Consider the following 27,435-nt stretch of genomic DNA (forward strand, 5'->3'; position numbering starts at 1 on the left):
CTTTACCCACCCTACTATTTTCCCGGGTCAGCCCCCTTATACACAGCACACTAATATAATCAGCCCTGGTTGGGATACACTGGCATACACACACAAAAGGGACTACAACTCCCAGCCAGGGGCGGACAAATCACATGTGCAGCATTTTCAGCTGCTCAGGGGCCCGCCACTACACATGGGCCCTCAGGCACTGGCCAAGGGCCCCCTTGAGAGAGAGGTGCAGCTGGTGAGGATCCAGGACAGTTGTCCCGATCCCCACTCAGACAAGCGCTATTTGTTTTTTACAATCCCTGCGCTGCTCCTGCTCCGGTATCATTAGGGAGACAGGCAGTAGCGCAGGGATGAAGGCACCTTATTCATGGCTCCGCCCCCATCACAGGAAGAGGACGGAGGGCGAGAGCTGACAGGCCTCCCAGGAGCACAGCGGCTGTGAGGGGAAGTTATGTCCCCTGTCCTGCCTCTCTTCTCACTGGCAGTATAACCTGGGGCTGGGGGATAGCAGCCCAGAGGGGTCACTTTCCCTGCTCCGGTGTCCACAGGTCACCTACAGGTCACATTACAAGAACAATTTTTGGAAAAAATATCGGCAAAAATGGCGCAGTTTTTACCGAGATTTCGAAAAATCGCGGTAAAACTGCGCCATTTTTGCCGCGATTATTCAAAAAAAAATTCTTGTAATGTGACCTGTAGGTGACCTGTGTACCCCGGAGCAGGGAAAGTGACCCCACTGGGGCCACAACATGTGGACACACTGCTTGTTTATTTATCATTAATCCATTAAGGCAGTGTTTCCCAACCAGGGAGCCTCCAGCTGTTGCAAAACTACAACTTCCGGACAGCTAAAGACTGTCCGGGCATGCTGGGAGTTGTAGTTTTGCAACAGCTGGAGGCGCACTGGTTGGTAAACACTAAGATAGATAGATTGACTGGGCATAGATCAGTGTTTTCCTACCATGGTGCCTCCAGCTATTGTAAAACTACAGTCCAGGCATGCTGGGAGTTGTAGTTTTGCAACAGCTGGAGACACCCTGGTTGGAAAATACTATCTATCTACCTATCGATCTATCCATCCCACAGGGTGCCTCCAGCTGTTTCAAAACTACAACTCCCAGCATACCTCAACAGCCAAAGGCCCAGGAGTTGTAGTCTTTTAGTTTAGCAACATCTGGAGGCACCCTGGTTGGTAAAAAGATATCCATGTCCTATCTATCATCTATCTATCTACTGTATCTATCTTATATCTATCTATCTCTATCTATCATCTATCTATCCATCTAATATATATCTATCTATCTCAAATCTATCTATCTCACATCTATCTATCTATCTCATATCCATCTCATATCTATCTGTCTATCTATCTCATATCTATCTATCTATCTATCTATCTATCTATCTATCTACTGTATCTATCTTATGTCTATCTATCTCTATCTATCATCTATCCATCCATCTAATATCTTTCTATCTATCTCACATCTATCTATCTATCTCATATCCATCTCACATCTATCTATTTATCTATCTATCTATCTATCTCATATCTATCTATCTATCTCACATCTATCTATATATCCATCCATCTCATATCGAGCTGTCTATTTATCTATCTAATATCTATCTATCTATTTCATATCTTCCTATCTCATATCCATCTCTCTCATATCTATCTATCTATCTATCTCATATATATCTATCTATCTCATATCTATCTATCTATCTATCTCATATCTGTCTAATATCTATCTCATATCTATCTAATATATATCTTTTCTATCTCATATCTATCTCGTATCTATCTATCTATCTCTCTTATATCTATCTATCTATCTCATATCTATCTCATAGAGGCACGTTCTTTGCACAGGGGCCCTATGCTGTCTGTGTCTGCCCCTGCTCCCAGCATGTGTCATTCAGGAGTCTTCAGTCTGTGGTATAACACCAGCATGCTGCCTCTGTAGTCTCCTGGGGGTTGTAGTTCACCACACCTCTATAGGGCATGCACCAGTGTTTCCCAACCAGGGTGCCTCCAGGTGTTGCAAAACTACTACTACCAGCATGCCCTGACAGCCAAAAGCTGTCTGGGCATGATGGGAGTTGTAGTTTTGATACAGCTGAAGACACCCTGGTTGGGAAACAATGCACTTTGTAATACAGTATACTGAATAGGCTAGGCCAGTGTTTCCCAATCAGTGTGCCTCCAGCGGTTACAAAACTACAACTCCCAGCATGCTCAAAGACTGTCAGGGAATGCTGGGAGTTGTAGTTTTGATACAGCTGGAGGCAGACTGGTTTGTAAACACTAGCATACACACACATAACAGGGACTACAACTCCCAGCATGTGTCATTCAGCATGTGTCATGGGGGATTCACATATAGAGATCATCCCCAGTCGGAGATTTATTCCCCTGCAGTCTATACATCCCCAGCCCGTGCACCTTGTTATCCCTTCACATACATCTTCTCTGTCTTCTTTCAGTGCAGACCTGCGTCCTCAGAAGACAGAGCAGGGGGGAGGGGAGATGAGGCGCTGTGTAGGAGCTTCTTGCTCTCATGCACACCTGTGACCACCTGGAGGGGGAGATGAGGGGGCGTGGCTTATCTCTCTCATGCAGTTTTGAAAGAACAGAGAAAAAGAAAAAAACATGACATCTTGTCCACAGCCTAATCCTAACCTGTGGACAACTGTCAGAGATCCAACACAGAACTACAGAACTTCCTGCCCCACAAACAGGTAAGAAAAAAAGACACATGCTACACAAATATATAATACATGTCAATTGCAAAAAACATGAACATTAAAAGAAGGTGCAATGTAGCCAAAAATCTTAACCACCGGAGTACCCCTTTAAGGCCCCCCTTAACCCCTTAAGGATGCAGCCCTTTTTCACCTTAAGGACTGAGCCCTTTTTCGCAATTATGACCACCGTCACTTTACAAATTATTAACGCGAAAACGCTTTTACCAAATATTCTGATTCTGAGATTGTTTTTTCGTGACATATTCTACTTTATTTTGGTGGTAAATTTTCTGCGTTAATTGCATCCTTTTTTGGTGAAAAATCCCAAAATGTCATGAAAATTTTGAAAAATTTGCATTTTTCTAACTTTCAAGCTCTCTACTTGTAAGGAAAATGGATATTCCAAATAAATTTTATTTTTATTCACAAATACAATATGTCCACTTTATGTTGGCATCATAAAATGAACATACTTTTGCTTTTTGAAAAAATTAGAGGGCTTCAAAGTAGAGCAGCAATTTTAAAAAATGTCATGAAAATTGCTAAATCTGAAGGGACAGATGTTACAGAACATGCCTGGGCAGTCGAGGCATGCTGAGAGTTGTAGTTTGGCAACATCTGGAGGGCTACTGTTTGGGCACCACTGTAACAGTGGTCTCCAAACTGTGACCCTCCAGATGTTGCAAAACTACAACTCCCTGCATGCCCAGACAGCCTTTGGCTCTCTGGGCATGCTGGGAGTTGCAGTTTGGCCCCCCTAGTGGTTGCCACAGTAAAGATCGATTTACTTTCACTTTCACCCCCCCCCCCCCACTGTCGATTCCCTACCTGATCAGGATCCTGCAGGCTCCAGCGAAGATCCCAGGTCCCCAGGCATCTTCTCCTGCAGGTACGGCCTCCATCTTCTTCCCAGAGCCCCTCGACATCCAGGGGTGGGCAGAACGGGGGGTTGCCATGGCAACCCCCTGTCCTGCGCTGCCATTGGTCAGAACTCCGTTCTGAGTAATGGCAGGGGATAGGAGTAGATTGCAGCTTTGCGATCTCACTCCAATCCTTTAGGCTGATCGGGGCTGTCACTGACAACTCCGATCAGCCCTATTTTCCGGATGATCGGGTCACCAGAGACCCGATCAGCCCGGAATTGGAGAAAATCGCATGTCTGAATTGACATGCGATTTTCTCCGATCGCCGACATGGGGGGGGGTCTCAGGACCCCCCTGGGCGATGTGTCAGGGTGCCTGCTGAATGATTTCAGCAGGCATCCGGCTCCGGTCCCCAACCGGCTAGTAGTGGGGACCGGATTTCCCACGGGCGTATGGATACGCCCTCGGTCCTTAAGGACTCGGAATGCAGGGCGTATCCATACGCCCTGTGTCCTGAAGAGGTTAAATATTAGAGAAACGTTGGCTGAAGCTGACGATTTTAATGGGAGCAGGCAACTGTCTAATGTGTATGCACAATTTTTCTTTAGATGATGTTTGGCAAGAGACGGATCCTGTTTGTTCGATTTTAACTGGCCGATCTTTTTGTTCTTGGAGTCTGGCAGCAGCTTACCCCTCCTTTCTGTTTTTAGAACACATAAATGTTCATTCAAGCCAAACATTTATTAGTGATGAGCGGTAGGGCCCATATTCGAATTCACGAATATATGGACAAATAGTTGTCCTATGTTCTCAAAATTTGCATATTCACTATGTTCATTCATTTTTTTAAATGCGAAAATCGTAATGAAATTCGTACAGTGTGCATGTCCAATTACATCTTTCAACTAACTAACTAACTAACACTATACCATACACTAGAACCTATCTGCTAAACTAACCTACCTTATATAACACTAACTATCAATTCAGTATATAATTTGATTTACTTTTAAAATAAAGCACAGCATAGACAGTGTTCAATCTCCTCTCACAACCACGTGAAACTGCAAAAAAAAAAATGCTGGGAAGAATCTTATATAGTGAAGGGGTGGGAAACTTTCCTATTGGTTTCTAGGGAAGTTGCTAACTGCTGACAACTGTATTTGCATCCTTCTCATTGGCCAACAAGCTTAAAGAAGGGAGAGATCTGTGTCCTCTGGAAGCGCCGATATTCACGAATATTTGCATATTCGCATATACGAAATGTTCGCGCTCCACACAGTAAATAATATTGGAGCCTTCTTTGGACCACAAGCTGGAAGCAGGGAGGGATGATCACTTTTTTTTTTTTACACAGTACACGTCATTGTTGTGATGTGTACTGCGAAAAAAACACGAATATTCGTAATTACGTATATATATACGCTGATATTCGCCATAAAAATACGCATTTTGAATATTCGCGCTCAACACTAACATTTATGTGTATGGAGGGATTGGAAGAGAGAGCTGATGGCCATGGAAGCTATGGAACTATTAAAGGGGTACTCCGGCGCTTAGACATCTTATCCCCTATCCAAAGGATAGGGGATAAGATGCCTGATTGCGGGGGTCCCGCCGCTGGGGACCCCCATGATTTTGCACGCAGCACCCCAGTTAAAATCAGTCCCCGGAGCATGTTCGGTCCGGATCTGATTACCGGCTACCACGGGGCAGGCGGCATGTGACGTCACGCCTCCGCCCCGTGTGACGTCACGCCCCTCAATGCAAGTCTATGGGTGGTGGCGTGACAGCTGTCGAGGGGACCCCCGCGATCAGGCATCTTATCCCCTATCCAGGGGTCAAGTCCTGGGAAAAAAAAGTGTGGGAACTCACCCTAGGTTTCAGCTTAAAGGGGTACTAGACATCTTATACCCTATCCAAAGGATAGGGGACCCCCACATTCTCCCTGCTGCTCACGGAGTTCGTTTAGAGCGTTGATGTCACGGTCACGGCCCCTCAATGCAAGTCTATGGGAGAGGGGTGATGACCCCTCCCATAGACTTGCATTGAGGGGGCATTACTGTGACGTCACGAGCCTCTACCCTGCATCACCAGTCATCCGGCACAGAGCGAAGTTCACTCCGTGCACCGGATGTCTGGGGTGCCGCAGCTGAGATCGCGGGGGGGGGCGGGGGCGATCCGACATCTTATCCCCTATCCTTTGGATAGGGAATAAGATGTCTAGGGGCGGAAAAACCCTTTAAGGACTGGTCCTGCAGGACTCCTGCTAATGGGAACTGCATTCCTGCTGTGGAAAAAGTGCAGGAACTCTGTTCCTATGAGTTCCTGCAGGACTTGAGTCCTGCCCCTATCCTTTGGATAGGGGACAAGATGTCTAAGCGCCGGAGTACCCTTTTAAAGGTGTATGGCCACCAATCCTGAAGAATTGAGAATACAGCTCAGGCCTATACTACAGATTTTAATTCAAGATCACTACAAGATAAGTTATGCAACAAAACCTGCTATGTAGGTTAATTCTATATATATATATATTAAATGGTAAAATGGTATCCAAAGGAAAACATAAGACAGTATCATTTTATTCACTTGAAATCGATAAATGGTTGTTATGAACAATCAATCATTCCATCGCTGCTTCTGCTGGAATGCTCTATGTTATAGAAATCTGTCTGATATGGTTTATAAGAATTAACAAATCATAAATTCCTGGTATTTTTCTTTGTGTTATTATTTTTTTTTTTTTTTTTTTGTTAATGATGATTAATGGGGCTTGGATAGGACGAAAAACAAAGTGGCTTACAGTGATCAATTTCAAAAATTATTTTTACTGAGCAGAACTGTTTTGACAGTCACAGAAAAAGTAGATGAGGAAAAATTAAAGGGGTGTTCCAGCACTCTAGAAAAAATATTATAGTGCAGGGGTCCTGGTAAAGTAGAAAAAAACCTCTACTTACATACCACCGGCCCCACACTGGTCCTATCACAGCTTTGGTTCATTGTCCTCCAGTCCTCTGCTGCTCATCTTTTCAACCTGCTTCTAAAACGAGAGCTTGGAGCAGGACTCCCACTCAGGACAAGGACACCTCTGCGGCTTGTGACTGGCCTGTGAAGGTCCTGCTCTGAGCTCTGGTCTCGGACGGAAGCAGGTTGGAGAGGGGGCAGCAGGGGACCAGAAGAAGAGGAACCAGAGCTGTGGTCAGCCCAACAGGGAAACCTGGGGTATGTAAGAAAATATATTCTTTTTCTTTTTTACCAGGGTCCAAATAATTTTTCCTCCAGTGCTGGAATATCCATTTAAGGGTAAGGTCACACATGCCGTATTTTGCTGTGTATTTGCTTTTGGGTACGTTCACACGAGCGGATTTTCGCAGCGTATTTAGCTGCGGATCTGCTGGTGAAGGCCCGCTCTATGCTGTCTTTACATGTGTCTGCTCGTAGCAGCAATACGCCGTTACGAGCAGACACACTGCGATGTGCGAGTCGCTCTGTACTCGCACATCTCCAGAGCTCTCTGCCTAGCTCAGAGCAGTATGATCTGATTTCTTCTTTTTTTTTTTAAATGAACAACAGAAATCTAATAATAATATTAATAATAATAACAACAATTTTCTCTATGCTTAACTACAATAATATAAACAGCAACTGATATAACATGTACCCAGTAGATTAGTAACAAAGTAACTGAGAATAATAGGGGAATGTTTTCCGGTAATTGAAATAAAATCTTATTTATTTATGAAAAACACATTTATTACTTTTTGGTATACATGTTGACATTATTACTGGTGCTTTTTCTAAAAGTGCTTGTTTTATCTTTGGGACTTTTTTTTTTATGACTGTCAGTTCCAAAGTATCAAGCCTGTTTGAATGCACATGGATTCGCTATGCTTCTGGAGAGCAGAGCAGGGCACTCTGTATGTCTCCATATGGTACCCTATTATGGAGTTAGAGCCCTATTACATGGATTCAATATTTCCTCTATGCTTAAATGGGCACTGCCACCAACTCTTTTTTTTATGTTGTAGTACTTATGTACTACAACACATCTCTAATATACTTCCATTATTTATTTTTTGTTTAAAATATTTTATTTTACATTTGAAAACCGGCCACTAGGGGTCTCCCTCCTATTGGTCGTCTGCAGCCTGCCGTGACGTCACAACTGAATTCGGACCAATGCCGAACGGGCTATCGGTCCTAATTCAGTCAGCCTGCTCTCGCTCCCTGTCAGACAGGCGGGAGCGAGTGCTGTGAACGCCTGGGCTGAGCTCATTGGCTGCCTGGCCTTGCAGCTGCCTGCGCTTATTGGCTGCCCGCCAATCTAGAGGCAGTGCAGCACTGAATCTAAGTGCTGTGCTGATGCTCCAGGACTGTACATGTCCTCTATGGGTAAGTGATGTCTTATTTCACTTACCCGTACTTCGTTTCTGTTCCGGTTCTCGGTGGTGAGCACGGCAGGTGGGCGGTGCTCCTATACTTCTCCTCCATGGATAACACTAAACTGATAAACAGGGAGGAGGAGACCCCGGAGCAGCCTGCCTTCCATATATGCCGCTCATCTATGCTGCGCTCCCGACGGGAGCGCAGCATAGATGAGCTAAGAGCGGAAGTCGTCCCCCCCAGCAGGCATCAGTGACACTGCCCCTGCTGGGGAAGTCTGCCTGGTAAGTGAGCACACTACCAGGCAGACAAAAATATATTTCTAAGGGGCTAAAAAAAAATTACAGGCCGGGATGGGGTTAGGGATAGATGGGCAATAGGCAAGGACAGAAACATTATTTTGTTACATGGTGGGAGCTACTCTTTAAATACAATTCCATGCTTGAATGTTTGAGATCACTTTTCTTCCTCCCTCTCATCAGCCACCCCACCCATTGAAACACATTGTTTTTTTTGTTTGTTTTACCAGGTAGCCTACAGCTGTTGCTAAATTGAAGCAGGACTGTCTCCCTCTAATCACCTGACAAGTGATGTCAGGTCTCGACGCACTGCAACCTGAGAAATCCCGAGACATGAGTAATTTTGTATGCTGTTAAAAATAAATATTGGGGCGATAATCACAGAAGAATTGTGAGAAAACCGTCACACAGAGGTACAGACACTATATTATGAACTACACTAACTTTACAGCCCCTGTAGCATAGTCAAATAAATAAAATTCCTGGAATACCCCTTTAATACAGTTGTATTTTGACTGTAAATAAATTGCCAAATCGTAGAGAATCGACTTGCAGCTTGCGACCAAAAATAAATCAAAGTTGTTCGGTCGCATCATGCTGCAAGTTGCACCAAAACCAATTTTTTTGGCATTTTGTATGAATAACACTTCTGAGCTATGAAATTGGATGAATATAAATGTGCAGGATCAGAATAACCAGTAGGCTATTGGTTATTTTCTATCTATGATCATGCCATGATACAAACTCCTATTAAATTGGTTTCTTTTAAAGGGGTACTCCATTTGCCAGCGTTCGGAACATTTAGTATTGAATGCTGTATGCACGCTGTGGGGGTCGACCACGCCCCCTCGTTACATCATGCCACGCGCCTCAATGCATGGCATGATGTCACGAAGGGGCGTGGCTGACCCCCCCAGCAGGCACACAGCATTCAGAACTAAATGTTCCAAACGCTGGCCAGTGGAGTACCCCTTTAAATCTGTTCTACATGAAGACAAACTTAAAGAGCCATTTCCTTTGTCTAAAATTTGTTTATCATTGTTATTCAGTGTTTTTTTTTAACTGCCTTGAGCTTCAGTATGAGCCGCTAAGACCCATATGGGATTTCACCCATCTTTCCACAGACCCTGAATGGCTTTTAAAGTTGCATTGTTTCAAACTCCTCCCTAAAGATCGCTCACTGCCTACTGCTGTGCTTTTGTGTCAGTCCTCACTGTAGTTCTATCATGCATATAGTCAGAGCATAAGGAAGAGCAATAGCAGCCCAGAGAGAATGGTTCCTGTTGTATCTAAACTGAAGAAGTAATAGCATTAATATGTAGTGTTCATCTATAACCTACGAGGGTCTCCTGAACAGTTCTACACTATAAGGGTCTATTCGCACGGCAGAATTTCCGCACATCTGCACCAATTCCCCTTCCGCATTAATGTGGGTGGTTTGTGGCTTGTACGGATTTTGTGTGGAGTTCGTGCGGAATTGGTGTGAAATTCAGAAGTGTGAATGGGAGTGCGGAATCCCATACAAGTCTATTGGGTTTTAATTTGAGGCGGAATCTGTGCGGAATTCTGCATGAGGAAATTCTGCCATATTAGGTCGCGTTCACAGGGCGGAAATTCCATGTGGACTTCCGCGTGGAATGTCCGCACGGAATTTCCATTGCAGCAGAGTCCTGTTGAATTCAACAGGACCCTGCTACTCACATTTCCGTGCCAGATGTTTCCGACACGGAAATTCCTTTTCAGTGTCCGCACACAAAATGAATGTGTTCATTCTTTGTGCGGATTCTACGCGGAATGCATAGTCGTCTATGAAACGGCGCATCCCGTGCGGGCCTAGCGCTGGCAGATTCTGCCGGCGCCCCACACTGTACGGAATGTCCGCACTGAGATTTTCTGTGAAGACATTCCGTCGTGTGAACGCGGCCTTAGTGTTAACCACTTGTTAGTCAAAGATATGTAGTGAACATATAAAACTCATGCAAAGCTTATTGCCTCCAGGTTGAGGTATGTAAATTGCATGTTCACAGGTAAAGTCCTGTTATTAACTAAAGTGCAAATTAGTAAGAACAGAGTTTAAGGGCTTCAAAGCAAGTTCCTTGGTTTTCCCAACAGACCTGAAACCTAAAAAAAAAATTGGACTATAAACAGCTGCTTCTATATCAACTGTAGAACCCTGTGCTATAATAAATCCCATTCTTGTAAATGTTCCCCAAACACGCAGGCTGAGTGCAATGTCTCTCACGATTGTAGAACATAACGGGGTAAGCGAGGAAAACAAAGAAAGCTTTCCACTGCTCAACTTCAGTCATCGCCTTCTTGGCTCTACCTAATGGACCCTCTTGAACAGCACTTGGATATTCATTTCCTGGCCTGGTAATGAGGGTGGTGTGTTAGCCATGGCTGCAGGAAATCAGTCATTACGGGAGGAGGAAGAGGTGGCCAGCCCAACTACCTGGTGCAGAAGTGGGTTCACATGGCCTGGGATTAGGAGGATGCTTAAACAGATTGAACTGTGACATGAAATACAGCATATAACTAATAGGTGATAGGCCTGTTCCAGGAGTAAGGAAGTATACAGCAGTGATCTCAAACTTTGGCCCTACAGATGATAGGTAGCTGTCCGGGCATGCTGGGAGTTGAAGTTTTGCAACATCTGGAGGGCAACAGTTTGAAACCACTGGTATACAGCAAACTATATAATAGACTGGACCTCGTACCTGTAAACTAGGATAGAAATTTTATTTAGCATTCATAGCCCCTTAAAGGGGTACTCCCCTGGAAAAACAGATTTTTAAACTACTTCTATTTTAAAAATCTTAATTAGAGATGAGCGAACTTACAGTAAATTCAATTTGTCACGAACTTCTCGGCTCGGCAGTTGATGACTTATCCTGCGTAAATTAGTTCAGCCTTCAGGTGCTCCAGTGGGCTGGAAAAGGTGGATACATTCCTAGGAAAGAGTCTCCTAGGACTGTATCCACCTTTTCCAGCCCACCGGAGCACCGGAAAGCTGAACTAATTTATGCAGGAAAAGTTATCAACTGCCGAGCCGAGAAGTTCGTGATGAATCGAATTTACGGTAAGTTCGCTCATCTCTAATCTTAATCCTTCCAAGCAGCTGCTGTATGTTCCAGAGGAAGTTCTTTTCTTTTTGAATTTCCTTTCTGTCTGACCACAGTGCTCTCTGCTGACACCTCTGTCCATTTTAGGAACTGTCCGGAGCAAGATAGGTTTGCTATGGGGATTTGTTCCTACTGTGGACAGTTCCTAAAATGGACAGAGGTGTCAGCAGAGAGCACTGTGGTCAGACAGAAAGGAAATTCAAAAAGAAAAGAACTTCCTCTGAAACATACAGCAGCTGATAAGTTACTGGAAGATTTTTAAATAGAAGTAATTTACAAATCTGTTTAACTTTCTGGCACCAGGAGAGATGAGTACGTTATTTATTGTTTTCTAATTCATCCTGGTCCCATGTAACGGTAAAAGTTATTCTCCAGACAACTATTTTCTGTATGACAGGTCAGTGAGTTGCTATCTTACATTTAAACTATGGATTGGATGATCACTAAGTGATTTAGCTAAGACTCCAGTTCAGATTACCGTATTTATTGGCGTATAACACGCATTTTTTAGGCTAAAATTTTTTGCCTAAAGTCTATCTGCGTGTTATACGCTGATAAGCCGCTGCAGTTCAATGATTTTAAGCAGGCGCTTTAAATCAATGAACTGCAGCGGCTTTTGCAGGTCCAGAGACCTGCCTTTGCTGCCTGATTCTCTGCCCCTGCCTATCCTGGGGTCCAGAGACTGCCGGAACCGCTGCCCCATTGCCTCCCCCATCCCCAGGAAAGCCAGGGGGAGAGAGGCCATCGCTGCCTGCTTCTCTCCCCTGCCTTTCCTGGGGTCTAGAGCCTGCCGCCGCTTCTCTGCCCCTGGCTATCGGCGCCACTGCCCCATTGCCTCCCCCATTCCTGGTTTTATAATTACCTGTTGCCGGGGTCAGGTCCGCGCTGCTTCTGGCTCCGGTGTGGTGTTTCCTGCGTCGTTGCTATGCGCTGCGCAATGACGAGTGACCTCGCGTTGAAGACATCATTCGTCATTGCGCCTCGTAACGCATAGCAACGACACAGGAGATGCCACACTGGAGCCAGAAGCAGTGCGGACCCGACCCCGGCAACAGGTAATTATAAAACCGGGGATGGGGGAGGCAATGGGGCAGCGGCGCCGGCAATGGGGCAGCGGCGCTGATAGCCAGGGGGAGAGAAGCGGCGGCAGCAGGGCTCTAGACCCCAGGAAAGGCAGGGGGAGAGAAGCGGGCAGAGATGGCCTCTCTTCCCCTGCCTTTCCTGGGAGCTTCTGCGGGGTCAGAAACAGTGTATCGGGGTATACACATACACACACGCACCCTCATTTTACCAAGGATATTTGGGTAAAAAACTTTTTTTACCCAAATATCCTTGGTAAAATGAGGATGCGTGTTATAGGCCGGTGCTTGGTATACCCCGATAAATACGGTAGTACGATAAATTGCCCAGTGATAGGGGTATTCCATGCTAGATTTGGCAAGGTTGTTTATTTTTTATTTTTTATATATAACCATTATATGAGGCATGAGGCATTATGATATTACTGTATTTTTTTTTTATATTATTTGACTAATGATATAGTAAAGTTCTATTTTTTGCACTGTAATTTTAAATGTAGCCTTTCATGCAATACATTTTAGTTCCATAGTAAGTTGTCTGGGTTTATTTTAGAACATATGTATCATTTGTTGGGATTAAGGTTAGTATTCAGACAGTGTTTATCCTACATGAAAACAGAAAGAGATTAAGAGATCACTGGGGCCTCTATCACTGGCAGCAAAGCTCAGATGTAGCTTCTTTATATTTCTATTCTTATTGATTGTTTCATATCTATTAAAAAGAGCACTAAGTGGTTCATGTACTATGTGCAGGATTTTGGTGCGCCGCACAAATGTCAAGCTTCATCTATATCTCTCATCTGGATTTACTAAGAAAAGCACACCTCTCAGTGAACCCAGCAGCTGGTGTATGATTCTGCAACTTTAAATGGGTACTCCACCCCAAAGGATAGGGAATTAGATGTCTGATCATGGGGGTCCTGCTGCTGGGAACCCCTGTGATCTCCCTGCTGCATCCAACATTCATTTAGAGCTTCAGGTGCAGTGCCGGAGGCTCGTGACATCACAGCCGTGCCCCGCACGTGACGTCATGGCCACGACCCCCCTCAATGCAAGTCTATGAGAGTGGGCGTGATGGCTGTCACGCCCCTCCCATAGACTTGCATTGCGGGGGCATGGCCATGATTAGAGAGGAGCGAATTTTTGAAAAATTTGATTTGAGACGATTTGACGAATTTTCCGAAAAAAATTTGGTTCAGTCCGAATTTATTTGTGGCGAATCGCTATTAAAAGTGCCTATTTCTGGGCTACAGAGAGCCTCAATAAGGGTGTAGAACACTTTGCCTTCCCATAACATGCAGAGGGAGTGTGCTGTGTTAGTGAAATAATACTGTAATTCAGTATGACATGCAGATTACAGACATCGCTATTAGAATCACTACCGCAGAGCGACTGGATGTAACAGCAGGGTCGGGAGACCATATGGCGCCACAATTAAAGAGATTAAAGAGATTAAAAATTTTAAAAGCCTTTTTTGAGGACCCGTTCTGGTGAGGATCGAGCTGGCGGTCCACCGCGAGGAAAGCTACCACCTGTTCCAGCCCCCCCCCCCGATTGTCTTACTCTGTGTGGAACTGTGAATGTTTCATTTAATCAGTTATCGTTGATTGCTATCGCTCCAACCTGTTTCATTGGATTCTTATGGTAATTCCAGAGGTAATATATGACGATGACTAGAGAGGAGTGAATTTTTAAAAACGTGATTTGTCCGACTTGATTCGCTAATCTCTATTGAGGACCCATTGAAGGGCAAGTCTGGTGCCAGCCTGATGCCGGAATTCTAGCTCCAACTGCTAGAGGGAGGTTGTGTGTTACTAAGAGCTCCAGACTTCCAGGAACCAGGCCAGAGCCAGCAGAGTTTCCACCAAGCCTCTTCCCAGTAGTGTGGCAGCCTCCTGGGAAGGGCCTCCTGCATGGAGTCCAGGGAGTCCCGGGCCTCCACTTCCCATACTAGGCTAGGCTGGGGGTGGAGAGCAGCCTGCTACAGCCAACATTCCAGCCGGTGGGAGAAGATCAAACAGAGTCTGTAGCAATACGAGCTCTGCTTCCCAGGCGGCAGCAAAGAAAAAGCCAAGCAAGAAAAGTGTGGCTGATGTGGAGATGTGGGGGAACAGAGGGCCCAGGGAATCAACGGACACCTTCTGTTCCCATAAGACAGCAAGTTTCAAGGAATACGAAACCTGTGGTAAAGAGCTTCGTGCAGCAAGGTAAGAACTGAAGCTGGTAAGAAACCTCCATAACACTGGTTCCAAAAAGAAGAGGCCAGAACTTAAAATATGCATGGAGGCTTTAAAACTAGAAATTAAAAAGCTGAGGGAGAGGAGGCAAGAGCTGGTGGAAGGCAGGGGTATCTCCTGGAAGAAGCTGCTAAATGACAACAGATTCGCCGCCGTGAAAACCCCCGGGTAAGGAGGTTGTGGTGGAGGATGATGGGGAGAGTAGTGATGGTGAAGATGAAGTGCTGTTGATGAAGGAGCAGGTGGAGGTTATGGCAGAGAAGATTGTGAAGTGGCTGCGGGAGGTGAGGGGGTGCAGAAGCTAATACAGATGCTAGCAATAGTGAGGCTGCTGGTGTCTGTGTCACCCCCATCCCTGCTTTTCCCCCCAGTGAAGATAATGGCAGTAAAGGGGAGAAGGTGGTGAAGTGGCTGTGGGTAGTAAGGGGGGTTCAGCAGTAACTGTTGATGCCGTACCTGTTGGTGCCTATGTCACCCCCACTCCAGTTTTCCCCTCATTGAGGATCACCTGGATGCTGCCCAGAGGGTCGCCCTGCCTTCCTCCTCCTCGGATATTGAATATGAATCAGATAGTAGCAGCGGAGGGTGGGGTGCTCCAGGCCATCGTCATGCAGGAGTCACCCACTCGGTTCGAGAACTTTACCTTCAGCAATGAAATGGGTCCTGACAAGCCTGGGAAGAAGAGGAAGAAAAAAGGAAAGAAAAAAACAAAAGAAAGAAGAAGTAACTAAGTTTGTTTGCTCTTCTTTTCAGCAGTCTGGACCTGCGAATGCTACAGGGGGTGCCGGAGACCCGAGTTGGGCAGGGAATAATCATGGTCTCTACGCATTCCCAAATTGGCTTAGGGTGCGGTCCCCAGAGCAGCTCTGGTGTTATGCGGCATCCCCCTATGAGGGGGGGAGTGTCCTGGCGCCGGGGTCTGTGAGCAAAATCACTTAGGGCGGTGCTGGTCATGGCGCTGTGAGGCACGGGGGTGCCTTGGAGGGAGAGTGTCTGGGCGTCAGACCTTGTCAGTTTGGGGAGCGGTCGCCAGGGCAGACCCAGTGTCGAGGGTGTCACCTGCTTGGGGGGGCGGTCCCCTGGGTAAGGTTTCCGACAGTGATCCTGGTGCTGCAGAGCGTTCCTCTGTGAGGTGGGGGGAGTGCTCGGGCAGGTGGCGTTGGCACTACGGAGCCTCCTCCACCCGTGGGGGGTTCTTGTGCATCAGCAGTAGGGGGTGGGGCGGGAGTGTGCTCGGAGGGGCAGCTCCCACCCAGGTCGATGATGCTGGTGGCAGTGTCAAGAAAGGGGGCGGGGTAACCTGCGACCACGCTAAAAGATGTCTCTGAGCCCATGATGACGGATGGGTCCAACAAGCCTGCTGCACAGAAACAGACGAAGACAGAGGCCGTCCCAGATAGCAAAGGTGAAATGGTAAATAAGAGCTGTGAATCTAGTAAAGGGAAAATGGAGGCTGGGAGTAGAAGGAGTGATTGCAGTGTGCAAGTGATGGGTGCCAGCAGTATGAATGAGAGGAGTCCTAGTGAAGTGAATGAGAAGGGTGCTAATGGAGCAAATGAGGGGGGTGCTAGTGCAGTGAATGAGAGGGGTGCTAGTGGAGTGAATGAGAGGGGTGCTAGGGGAGTGAATGAGGGGGGTGCTAGTGGAGTGAACGAGAGGGGTGCTAGTGGAGTGAATGAGAGGGGTGTTTGTGATGCCACCAGCAAGAAAATGGTTAGCAAGGCTTCTGATGTGTGTGCAGGTTTGGGGTCTGGTCCGACTGACCCCCCCCCCCCCCGGTGGCAGCTGCTTTTCCAAGAAGCTATGCCAGTGTCGCTGCCAGGGGATTATGGGGGGTCCCCGTCTGGGTCTGGCTCTGAGAATGGTCACTTGCAACAGCGCCTCCTGGAGGTTCTGCGTAGGGGAGACAGGTCGATCCAGGTAGGGGAGGGGTTCGGTTGACCTGTCCTTCTGGATAGAGAGACACGGTTTGGGGGCCTTCTGAGAGAAGAATGGGAAGTTTGTCTGGTCCCTCCCGACACCCGGGCCGGAGAGTGGCCGTAGGAATGTGATCCACTTGGTTTGGAGGGGCGAAGATGCTTGCCCCTGAGGTGGTGAAGAGTGAGCCCGGCTGGTGTGATTTTGCCTTAAAGGCGGTGTCTCTCCAGAACCTGGTCAAGAAAGTGACCATTTTGACTCATAACGAGTCGCTTTCTTGTTACAATATCATGATCTGGATCAGGAGGTACGGCGATGTGACAGACATGCCTAAATAGAATTTAGATGAATATGGGATCTGGTCTGGGGCCTGAAATTGAAACGTTCAGGGAGCACTGTTGCTCACATCCCTTCGGCTGCTTCTTTTGGGAGAGACAGGATTCAGGTCTTCTACCAGGGGCAGCCCAAGGTCTGTCACAGATGAAGCAGCCCCACCAACTTTAGTGTGGCCTGTACTGTACAGGTCTGTGCTTTGTGTTGTGGGATAGATTATCTTGCCACCTCCTGTAGGCAGGTCAGGTACCACCTGTGTGGTGTCTTAAGGTACCCATTTAGTCGTTGTCCTAGCGCCTTTGCCCATGCGACTGTAGCTTCAGCCGGGGAAAGCGGTAATATTGCCCCGGCTGGGGAGGGCAGGAGTGCGGGAGGATGACCATAGAAGGGGTGAGGAACTGAAGGGGGCTCCCGAGGTTTGTCCTGTAATCGCTGAGGCCCTGGAGGATGATGTTCTGGATGAGGAGATGAGGAGAATGTCTAAAGAGGAAGGCGATGGGGCTGTTATTTCCGATTCCTCCCAATATGAAAGTGTGGATGAGGAGAGGGAAGAGAGGCCAAAAGTTAAAGGCAATAAAAGGGGAAAGAAGGGGAAGAAGAGATCTGTGCCCTCTGTAAAGCCCAGTGCCGTGGACCGGATCCCTAGCGGAAGCTTATTCCACCCCCCCCCCCCCCCCATTCTCAGAGCCAGACCCAGACGCCAGACGGGGACCCCCCATAATCCCCTGGCAGCGACACTGGCATAGCTTCTTGGAGAAGCAGCCGCTACCGGGGGGGGGGGGGTCAGTCGGACCAGACCCCAAACCTGCACACACATCAGAAGCCTTGCTAACCATTTTCTTGCTGGTGGTATCACAAACACTCCTCTCATTCACTCCACTAGCACCCCTCTCGTTCACTCAACTAGCGCCCCCCTCATTCCCTCCACTAGCACCCCTCTCATTCACTGCACTAGCACCCCCTCATTTGCTCCACTAGCACCCTTCTCATTCACTTCACTAGGACTCCTCTCATTCATACTGTTGGCACCCATCACTTGCACACTGCAATCACTCCTTCTACTCCCAGCCTCCATTTTCCCTTTACTAGATTCACAGCTCTTATTTACCCTTTCACCTTTGCTATCTGGGACGGCCTCTGTCTTCGTCTGTTTCTGTGCAGCAGGCTTGTTGGACATATCCGTCATCACGGGCTCAGAGACATCTTTTAGCGTAGTCGACCTGGGTGGGAGCTGCCCCTCCGAGCCCACTCCCGCCCCACCCCCTACTGCTGACGCACAAGAACCCCCCACGGATGGAGGAGGCTCCGTAGTGCCAACGCCACCTGCCCTTTAATATAGGGGTTTACAAAGGGGTGGGTGCTTTTATCGTCTGGAGTCAACTTGCCGGCCTTGCTTGTTCCAAGCGTGCTTATGGGGAGGTGTGCATGAGGGGGGCAGTTTTAGTGTAGGGTTTTTCTATAGTTTTCTATTGTTTTTGTAGGTGTTTCTGTAGTACATATTATTATACTATATTATATTTATGTTATTTAGTATCTATATTGTATTTTATATGTACCGTATTTTTCGCCGTATAAGACGCTCCGGCATATAAAACGCACCCAATTTTAAAGGAGGAAAATCTAGAAAAAAAAAAGATTCTGAACCAAATACTGTAGTAAAATATTTTATATCAGTATAGTTCCCCCACAATAGTTGGCAGTATAGTTTCTCCACAATAGTTGGCAGTATAGTTCCCCCACAATGGTAGGCAGCTCCCCCCCCCCCACAATGGTTGGCAGGATAGTTCCCCCACAATGGTTGTCAGTATAGTTCCCCACAATGGTAGGCAGCTCCCCCCCCCCACAATGGTTGGCAGTATAGTTCCCCCACAATGGTTGGCAGTATAGTTCCCCCACAATGGTTGGCAGTATAGTTCCCCCACAATAGTTGGCAGTATAGTTCCCCCACAATGGTAGGCAGCTCCCCCCCACAATAGTTGGCAGTATATTTCCCCCACAATGGTAGGCAGCTCCCCCCCCCCACAGACATACAGCTTCCAGCCATATACAGAGTACGGCTGGAGGCTGTATGTCTGTGTGCTGCCCCCACTGTGTTCCGGTCACCGCTACTCTGGCCCGGTGTCACAAGGAGCGGTGACCGGAACACTGAAGATTACGCGCCGCCGGTCACTCACCAGGCCCCGGCCGGTGCGCGTCTTCCTCCGGTCCTCCTGCACCTCTATGGTCGTACGCACAGGACGTCACTGACGTCCCATGCGTACAACCATAGAGAGGCGGAGGATCGCAGAAAGACCGCAGGAGGACCGGAGGAGGACACACATCGGCCGGGGAATGGTTAGTGACCCGTGGACATCCTTATGTCCCGAAAAGATTTTTCGGGACACAGGGATGTCCGGCAAAGGAAAACCTATGATTATCTGCCCGGGCCGGTTCCCGTGTGTGGCTGCAGGCGGGGGCTGGCCAGAGCAGGTAAAAACTAATTAATGTATACTAAAAACCAGGGTGCCTCTGGCTGTTGTGAAACTACAACTACCAGCATGCCCGGACAGCCTTTGCCGGTCCGGGCATGCTGGGAGTTGTAGTTTCACAACAGCTGAAGGCACCCTGGTTTTTAGTATACAGTTATTAGTAATTCACCTGCCCGGTGCCCGGAACTGTATGTTCCAGGCGTAGGGCATTAAACATAGCTCATGTGAGGTGAAAAATTCACCGGCGGTCATGAGGCTGCTGCGGGCGGGGAGCGGGTAGTCAGCGCTGTACCGTCTCGCCGCAGCCTCTGTACTTACCACTGACTTCCCGCTCTCGCCCGCAGCAGCCTCGGGCATATATTCGCCGTATAAGACGCACCAACTTTCCCCCCTCCGTTTTGGGGAAGAAAACTACGGTATATTATGTTTTGTATGTCATACATTATTATACATTAAAATGAGATAATGTCCTTAAAAACAATACTGACACTAAATGGGAGACTTTTAATAATATTTTAAATTATCACTGTAAGAGGTATGGTATATACCTTATGGGAATAAAAGGGTCAGGAATAAATGAAAAGCAATGTGGATGAATAAAAATGTTAAAGGGGTACTCCCGTGGAAAAATTTTATTTTAAATCAACTGTTGCCAGAAAGTTAAACAGATTTGTAAATTACTTCTATTAAAAAATCTTAATCCTTCCAATACATTTTATGGGCTGTATACTACAGAGGAAATGCTTTTCTTTTTGGATTTCTCTGATGTCACGACCATAGTGCTCTCTGCTGACCTCTGCTGTCCATTTTAGGAACTGGACAGAGCAGCATATGTTTGCTATGGGGATTTTCTCCTACTCTGGACAGTTACAAAAATAGACAGATATGTCAGCAGAGAGCACTGTGGTCGTGACATCAGAGAAATCCAAAAATAAAAGCATTTCTTCTGTAGTATATAGGCCCTAAAATGTACTGGAAGAATTAAGATTTTTTAATAGAAGTAATTTACAAATCTGTTTAACTTTCTGGCACCAGTTGATTTAAAAAAAAAATCCACGGGAGTAACCCTTTAAGGGGGCAATAAAAGACAAAAATAAAGCATTTAAACTACTAAAACAGGACGGCAGTGAAGAAGCATTAAAAAGCTATAGAGAAAAATTTAAATTATGTAAAAAAAAACAGATAAAAGCCACAAAAATATAGACAGAAAGGCTCATTGCCAAAGAGAGTAAAACTAACCCCAAAATGTTCTTTAACTATATAAATAGCAAAAAGGTCAAAAATGAGAGTGTAGGCCCTTTAAAAAATGATGAGGAAGAAATTATAGATGGGGATCAGGAAAAAGCAAATATATTACAACGAAAAGCATGTCTGCATGTCACTGATGTCCTCCTTAGGTTACTCAACAGTGTGTGCTTCAGAAGCCACCTTTCACGCCACTCTCCTCATCACTACTTGCACATCTAGCGAAGGAAGCGGTCTTGGGTCCTATTCTATTTAATATATTCATTAATGACCTTGTAGAGGGGTTGTATAGTAAAGTAGCAATCTTTGCAGATGATACTAAACTCTGTAAAGCGGTAAACACAATAGAGGACAGTGCACTGTTACAAATGGATCTAGATAGGTTGGAGGTTTGGGTTGGGAAGTGGCAGATGAGGTTCAACACTGATAAATGTAAGGTTATGCACATGGGGATGAAAAATCCGGGCTGGGATTATGTATTAAATGGGAGAACACTTGGGATGACTGACATTGAAAAGGACTTGGGAGTCTTAGTTAACAGTAAATTTAGCTGTAGTGACCAGTGTCGGGCAGCTGCTGCCAAGGCAAATAAAATCATGGGATGCATCAATAGGGGCATAGATGCCCACGACAAGGAAATCATTCTACCGCTGTACAAGTCACTAGTCAGACCACACGTAGAATAGTGTGTACAGTATTTGGCACCAGTGTACAAGAAAGATATAGGGGAGCTGGAGAGGGTTCAAAGACGGTCAAGCAGGGTAATACGGGGAATGGGAGGACTACAGTACCCAGAAAGAGTACCAGAATTGGGGTTATTTAGTTTAGATAAAAGAAGGCTTAGGGGAGACCTAATAACTATGTATAAGTATATCAGGGGGCAGTACAGAGATCTCTCCCATCTATTTATACTAAGGACTGTATTCATAACAAGGGGGCATCCTCTACCTCTACGTGAGGAAAGAAGGTTTCTACACCAGCACAGATGGGGGTTCTTTACTGTAAGAGCAGTGAGACTGTGGAATTATCTCCCGGAGGAGGTGGTCATGGTGAACTCTGTAAAAGAGTTCAAAAGGGGCTGGATGCATATTTGGAGAGTAATAACATCGCTGGTTATGTATACTAGATTTATAGGGACAGAACATTGATCCAGGGATTTATTCTGACTGCCATATATGGAGTCGGGAAGGAATTTTTACCTCTAGTAGGGACTCATTAGGGATATAGGTTGAACTTGGTGGACTCTGGTCTTTTTTCAATCTTATGTTACTATGATAAGGCAGCCGGGCCAGATGTTATGTTGATATGTGAGTGTGTTTACAGTCATAATTATTTTTATGATTCTCTGTTATACTTTCATTAGTCCCGGATGAGGCTTTAGTTTATTTGGTCTAGTTTGTAAGTTAATGCATGTATGATGTGTGTGTATTTTATAGATATATTTTTTTGTAAGAGATAGAAGAGTGTTATGTTTTCGTTGGTACTTTCGATACGTGGGTGTGGGTGATGTATATTATGTTACTATTAAGATTATTGATTATTAATAAATAAATAAAAAGGAAAGAAGAAAAAGTATGTATGTGTATATATCAGTGGTGTGCTTGTTGTTTTCTGTTGTGTTTTTTCCAAGTGTGGATGGTTTGAGTTATAGCTGGGCAGCGCAACATTTTTTGTTTATATTTTGATAAGCCAGATTTGTGCTATACTTATGTTCATTTTCAGTTTGTGTGTAAGTATGTTGACTTTATAACTTGGATAGGAAATATATGCATATTTTAGTTGCATAAATAAATATTTTATTTAAAAAAAATAAAATTATTAAAAAAATTAAATTAAAGGGTTCCTCTCATCAAAAAAACAGTCCTGGCAGCAAGCATTTCAGACTCGTGCTGGAGTCCTAAACACTACGAGCTGCCAGTCTGCTTTGTTCACAAAGGAGAACACTCAGAGCTGCCAGCCTGCTTTGTTCACAGCCTGTTTGGCTGTGAACAAAGCAGGCTGGCAGCTCTGAGTGTTTAGGACTCCAGCATGAGTCAGAAATGCTTGCTGACAGGACTGATCGGGAAAAATACAATAGAAAGAAGCATATTTTTCATTAACATGCTATTGGAAAGTTATTCAACATTCATTAATCTAAAATATATCAAAAGTTTATTTGATGAGAGGTACCCTTTAATTAAAAATTATTTTAAAAATTTTTTTGTAGTGGTGTGCTTGTTAATTTTTTTTTCTTTTTCCCCATAGTATGGAAGATTTTGAGTTATAGACGGTAGTGCTAAGTTTTATGTTTATATAAGCCAAGATGTGCTATTTTTATGTTCTTTTTCGGTATGTGTTTGGGGGAGTTGATTTCATAATTTGATAGTTTGGTTAAAGGGGTACTCCACTGGAAAACATTTTTTAATAACTCAACTGGTGCCAGAAAGTTAAAAAGATTAGTAAATTACTTCTATTAAAAAATCTTAGTCCTTCCAGTACTTATCAGCTGCTGTATGTTCCAGAGGAAGTTCTTTTTTGGGGGGGATTTCCTTTCTGTCTGACCACAGTGCTCTCTGCTGACACCTCTGTCCATTATAGGAACTGTCCAGAGCACAATAGGGTTCCTATGGGGATTTGCTTCTAATCTGGACAGTTCCTAAAATGGACAGAGGTGTCAGCAGAGAGCACTGTGGTCAGACAGAAAGGAAATTCAAAAAGAACTTCCTCTGGAACATGCGGCAGCTGATAAGTACTAGAAGGATTAAGATTTTTAAATAGAATTAATTTACAAATCTGTGTTCTGGCACCAGTTGATTTATAAGAAAAAATGTTTCCAAGTTGAGTACCCCTTTAACCTTTTAAGGACATAGGACATTCTCTAACGTCCCCACTACCTGGGCTTTAATGCCCAAGGACGTTAGAGAACGTCCTGTTGTATTTCCGGTCTCTGCCGCTCGCCGGGCAGAGATCGGAATCGGATGCCTGCTGAAATCCTTCAGCAGGCATCCAGGGCAAACGCCGAGGGGGGCCATGTAGGGGAAATCGCCCTTGCGACCTGCGGCGATACCGGGCTGATCGGGTCTCTGGGACCCGACCGCCCGGTAATTTTGCATGATCCCGGCTGTCACAGACAGCCAGGACCATGCTGAAGACTAGGAGCGAGGTGGCAAGCTTGCCACCTCCTCCAATCCCCTGCGATCCGTCGGTTAACTAACCGACCAATCGCAAGGGGGGCGGTTACTTCCTCCCACCCTGCCCGGCCCCTGGAAGTCGGGAGGAAGACCGGAGGACGCGGCGGGGGACGGGGGAGTGCTGGGGCCCGGCCCCGGTACTTACTTCGTCCCTGAAGACCCGGATCCAGACGATGAAGACGGCGGCAACAGCGACAGGTGAGTACCTCTTCAGCCGCAGTCGGGCCCTTTACAGCAATGCACGTCGCCGTAAAGCGACATGCATTGCTGTAATGGGATCCTGTATACTACAACTCCCAGCATGCCCAGCCAGCCCTTGGCGTCTGGGCATGCTGTGAGTTGCAGTTTTGCAACATCTGGAGGTCCACAGTTTGGAGACCACTGTGCCCTTCCAGATGTTGCAAAACTACACATTCTCAGCATGCCCTTACTGTCCAGGCATGCTGGGAGTTGTAGTTCTGTAACATCTGGCCCTTCAGATGTTGCAGAACTACAACTCCCAGCATGCCTGGACAATTTTGGCATACTGGGAGTTGTAGTTTTGCAACATCTGGAAGGGCACAGATTGGGAACCACTGTATTGGTGGTCTGCAAACTGTAGTCCTCCAGATGTTGCAAAACTACAACTCCAAGCATGCTGGGAGTTGAAGTTCGGCAACATCTGGCTCTAAAGATGTTGCCGAACTACTACTTCCAGCATGCCTGAGAATGTTTGGGAGTTGTGGTTTTGCAACAACTGGAGGCACACTGGTTGGGAAACATTGTCTGTTTTCTAACTCAGTGTTTCCCAACCCGTGTGCCTCCAGCTGTTGCAAAACTATAACTACCAGCATGCACTGATAAACTGTGCATGCTGGGAGTTGTAGTTTTGCAACAGCTGGAGGTCCCCCCCCCTGTGAATGTACAGGGTACATTCACATGGGCAGGGGGCTTACAGTGAGTATCAGGCTGCAAGTTTGCGATGCAGCAAATTTTGCGCGGCAGCTCAAACTCGCAGCGGGAAACTCGCTGTAATCCCCCGCCCGTGTGACTGTACCCTAAAAACACTACACTACACTAACACAAAATAAAATAAAAAGTAAAAAACACTACATATACACATACCCCTACACAGCCCCCCTCCCCTCCCAATAAAAATGAAAAACGTCGGGTACACCACTGTTTCCAAAATGGAGCCTCCAGCTGTTGCAAAACAACAACTCCCAGTATTGCTGGACAGCCGTTGACTGTCCAAGCATGCTGGGAGTTTTGCAACAGCTGGAGGCACCCTGTTTGGGAATCACTGACGTAGAATACCCCTATGTCCACCCCTATGAAAATCCCTAATTCAGGCCTCAAATGCACATGGCGCTCTCACTTCGGAGCCCTGTCGTATTTCAAGGCAACAGTTTAGGGTCACATATGGGGTATCGCCGTACTCTGGAGAAATTGCCTAACAATTTTTGGGGGGCTTTTTCTCCTTTAACCCCTTATGAAAAGGTGAAGTTGGGGTCTACAACAGCATGTTAGTGTAAAAAAATACATTTTTTACATTAACACGCTGGTGTTGCCCTATACTGTTCATTTTGACAAGAGGTAAAAGGGAAAAAAGCCCCCCAAAATTTGTAATGCAACTTCTCCCGACTACGGAGATACCCCATATGTGGGCGCAAAGTGCTCTGGGGGAGCACAACAAGGCCCAGAAGGGAGAGTGCACCATGTACATTTGAGGTGATTTGCACAGGGGTGGCTGATTGTTACAGCGGTTTTGACAAACGCAAAAAAAAAAAAAATACACATGTGACCCCATTTTGGAAACTACACCCCTCACGAAATGAGGGGTGCAGTGAGAATTTACACCCCACAGGTGTCTTGACGGATCTTTGGAACAGTGGGCTGTGCAAATTAAACATTTTGTACAGCCCACTGTTCCAAAGATCTGACAGACACCAGTGGAGGGGGGGGGGGGGGTAAATGCTCACTGTACACCTTGTTACGTTCCTCAAGGGGTCTAGTTTCCAAAATGGTATGCCAAGTGGGGGTTATTTTGCTGTCCTGGCACCATAGGGGCTTCCTAAATGCGACATGCCCCCCAACCAAAATTTGCTCTCCAAAAGCCAAATATGACTCCTTCTCTTCTGGGCATTGTAGTTTGCCCATAGTGCACTTCAGGTCCACTTATGGGTTACCTTCATACTCAGAAGAGATGGGGTTACAAATTTGGGGGTATTTTCTGCTATTAACCCTTGCAAAATGTGAAATTTGGGGGGAAACACACATTTTAGTGAAAAAAATATATATTTTTTTACATATGCAGAAGTCGTGAAACACCTGTAGGGTATTAAGGTTCACTTTACCCCTTGTTACGTTCCCCAAGGGGTCTAGTTTCCAAAATGGTATGCCATGTGGGGATTTTTTGCTGTTCTGGTACCATAGGGGCTTCCTAAATGCAACATGCCCCCCAAAAACCATTTCAGAAAAACGTACTCTCCAAAATCCCCTTGTCGCTCCTTCGCTTCTGAGCCCTCTACTGCGCCCGCCGAACACTTTACATAGACATATGAGGTATGTGCTTACTCGAGAGAAATTGGGCTACAAATATAAGTATACATTTTCTCCTTCTACCCCTTGTAAAAATAAAAAAATTGGGTCTACAAGAACATGCGAGTATAAAAAATGAAGATTGTGAATTTTCTCCTTCACTTTGCTGCTATGTCTGTGAAACACCTAAAGGGTTAAAACGCTGACTGAATGTCATTTTGAATACTTTGGGGGGTGCAGTTTTTATAATGGGATCATTTGTGGGTTATTTCTAATATGAAGACCCTTCAAATCCACTTCAAACCTGAACTGGTCCCTGAAAAATAGTGAGTTTGAAAATTTTGTGAAAAATTGGAAAATTGCTGCTGAACTTTGAAGCCCTCTGGTGTCTTCCAAAAGTAAAATTACATCAATTTTATGATGCATATATAAAGTAGACATATTGTATATGTGAATAAATTTTTTTTTTATTTGGAATATTCATTTTCCTTTCAAGCAGAGAGCTTCAAAGTTAGAAAAATGCTAAATTTTAAATTTTTTCATCAAATTTTGGAATTTTTCACTAAGAAACGATGCAAGCATCGACAAAATTTTACCAATAACATAAAGTAGAATATGTCACGAAAAAACTATCTCGGAATCAGAATGATAGGTAAAAGCATCCCAGAGTTATTAATGTTTAAAGTAACAGTGGTCAGATGTTCAAAAAACGCTCCGTTCCTAAGGTGTAAAATGGCCTGGTCCTTAAGGGGTTAAAAAAGTAGGCATAGTTTAGTATTTCAGTAAAGCTGGTGTGGCCAGTTAGGCAGGGTTTTTGTTTTTGTTCTTGTAATTATTTTATAGCTGTTTTTGCTTGTTTCGTTTCGTATTCTGTATTGTATAAGTTTTTGTATTTTTATAATAAAAAGAGTTCCAGCTCCAATAGTGTATAATTGCTGCAGTGTATCATTTTCTGTAGTGAAAAAGCTTGTTTTTGTATCTTAAAATTGAGCTGGAGGTCCGCCACGAGGCCAGCTACCACCTGTCCCATGAGGAAGCATGAAGAGACCATATAGTG

This window comes from Hyla sarda, chromosome 8 (genome assembly GCF_029499605.1).
Source record: "Hyla sarda isolate aHylSar1 chromosome 8, aHylSar1.hap1, whole genome shotgun sequence".
Classification (NCBI taxonomy): Eukaryota; Metazoa; Chordata; class Amphibia; order Anura; family Hylidae; genus Hyla; species Hyla sarda.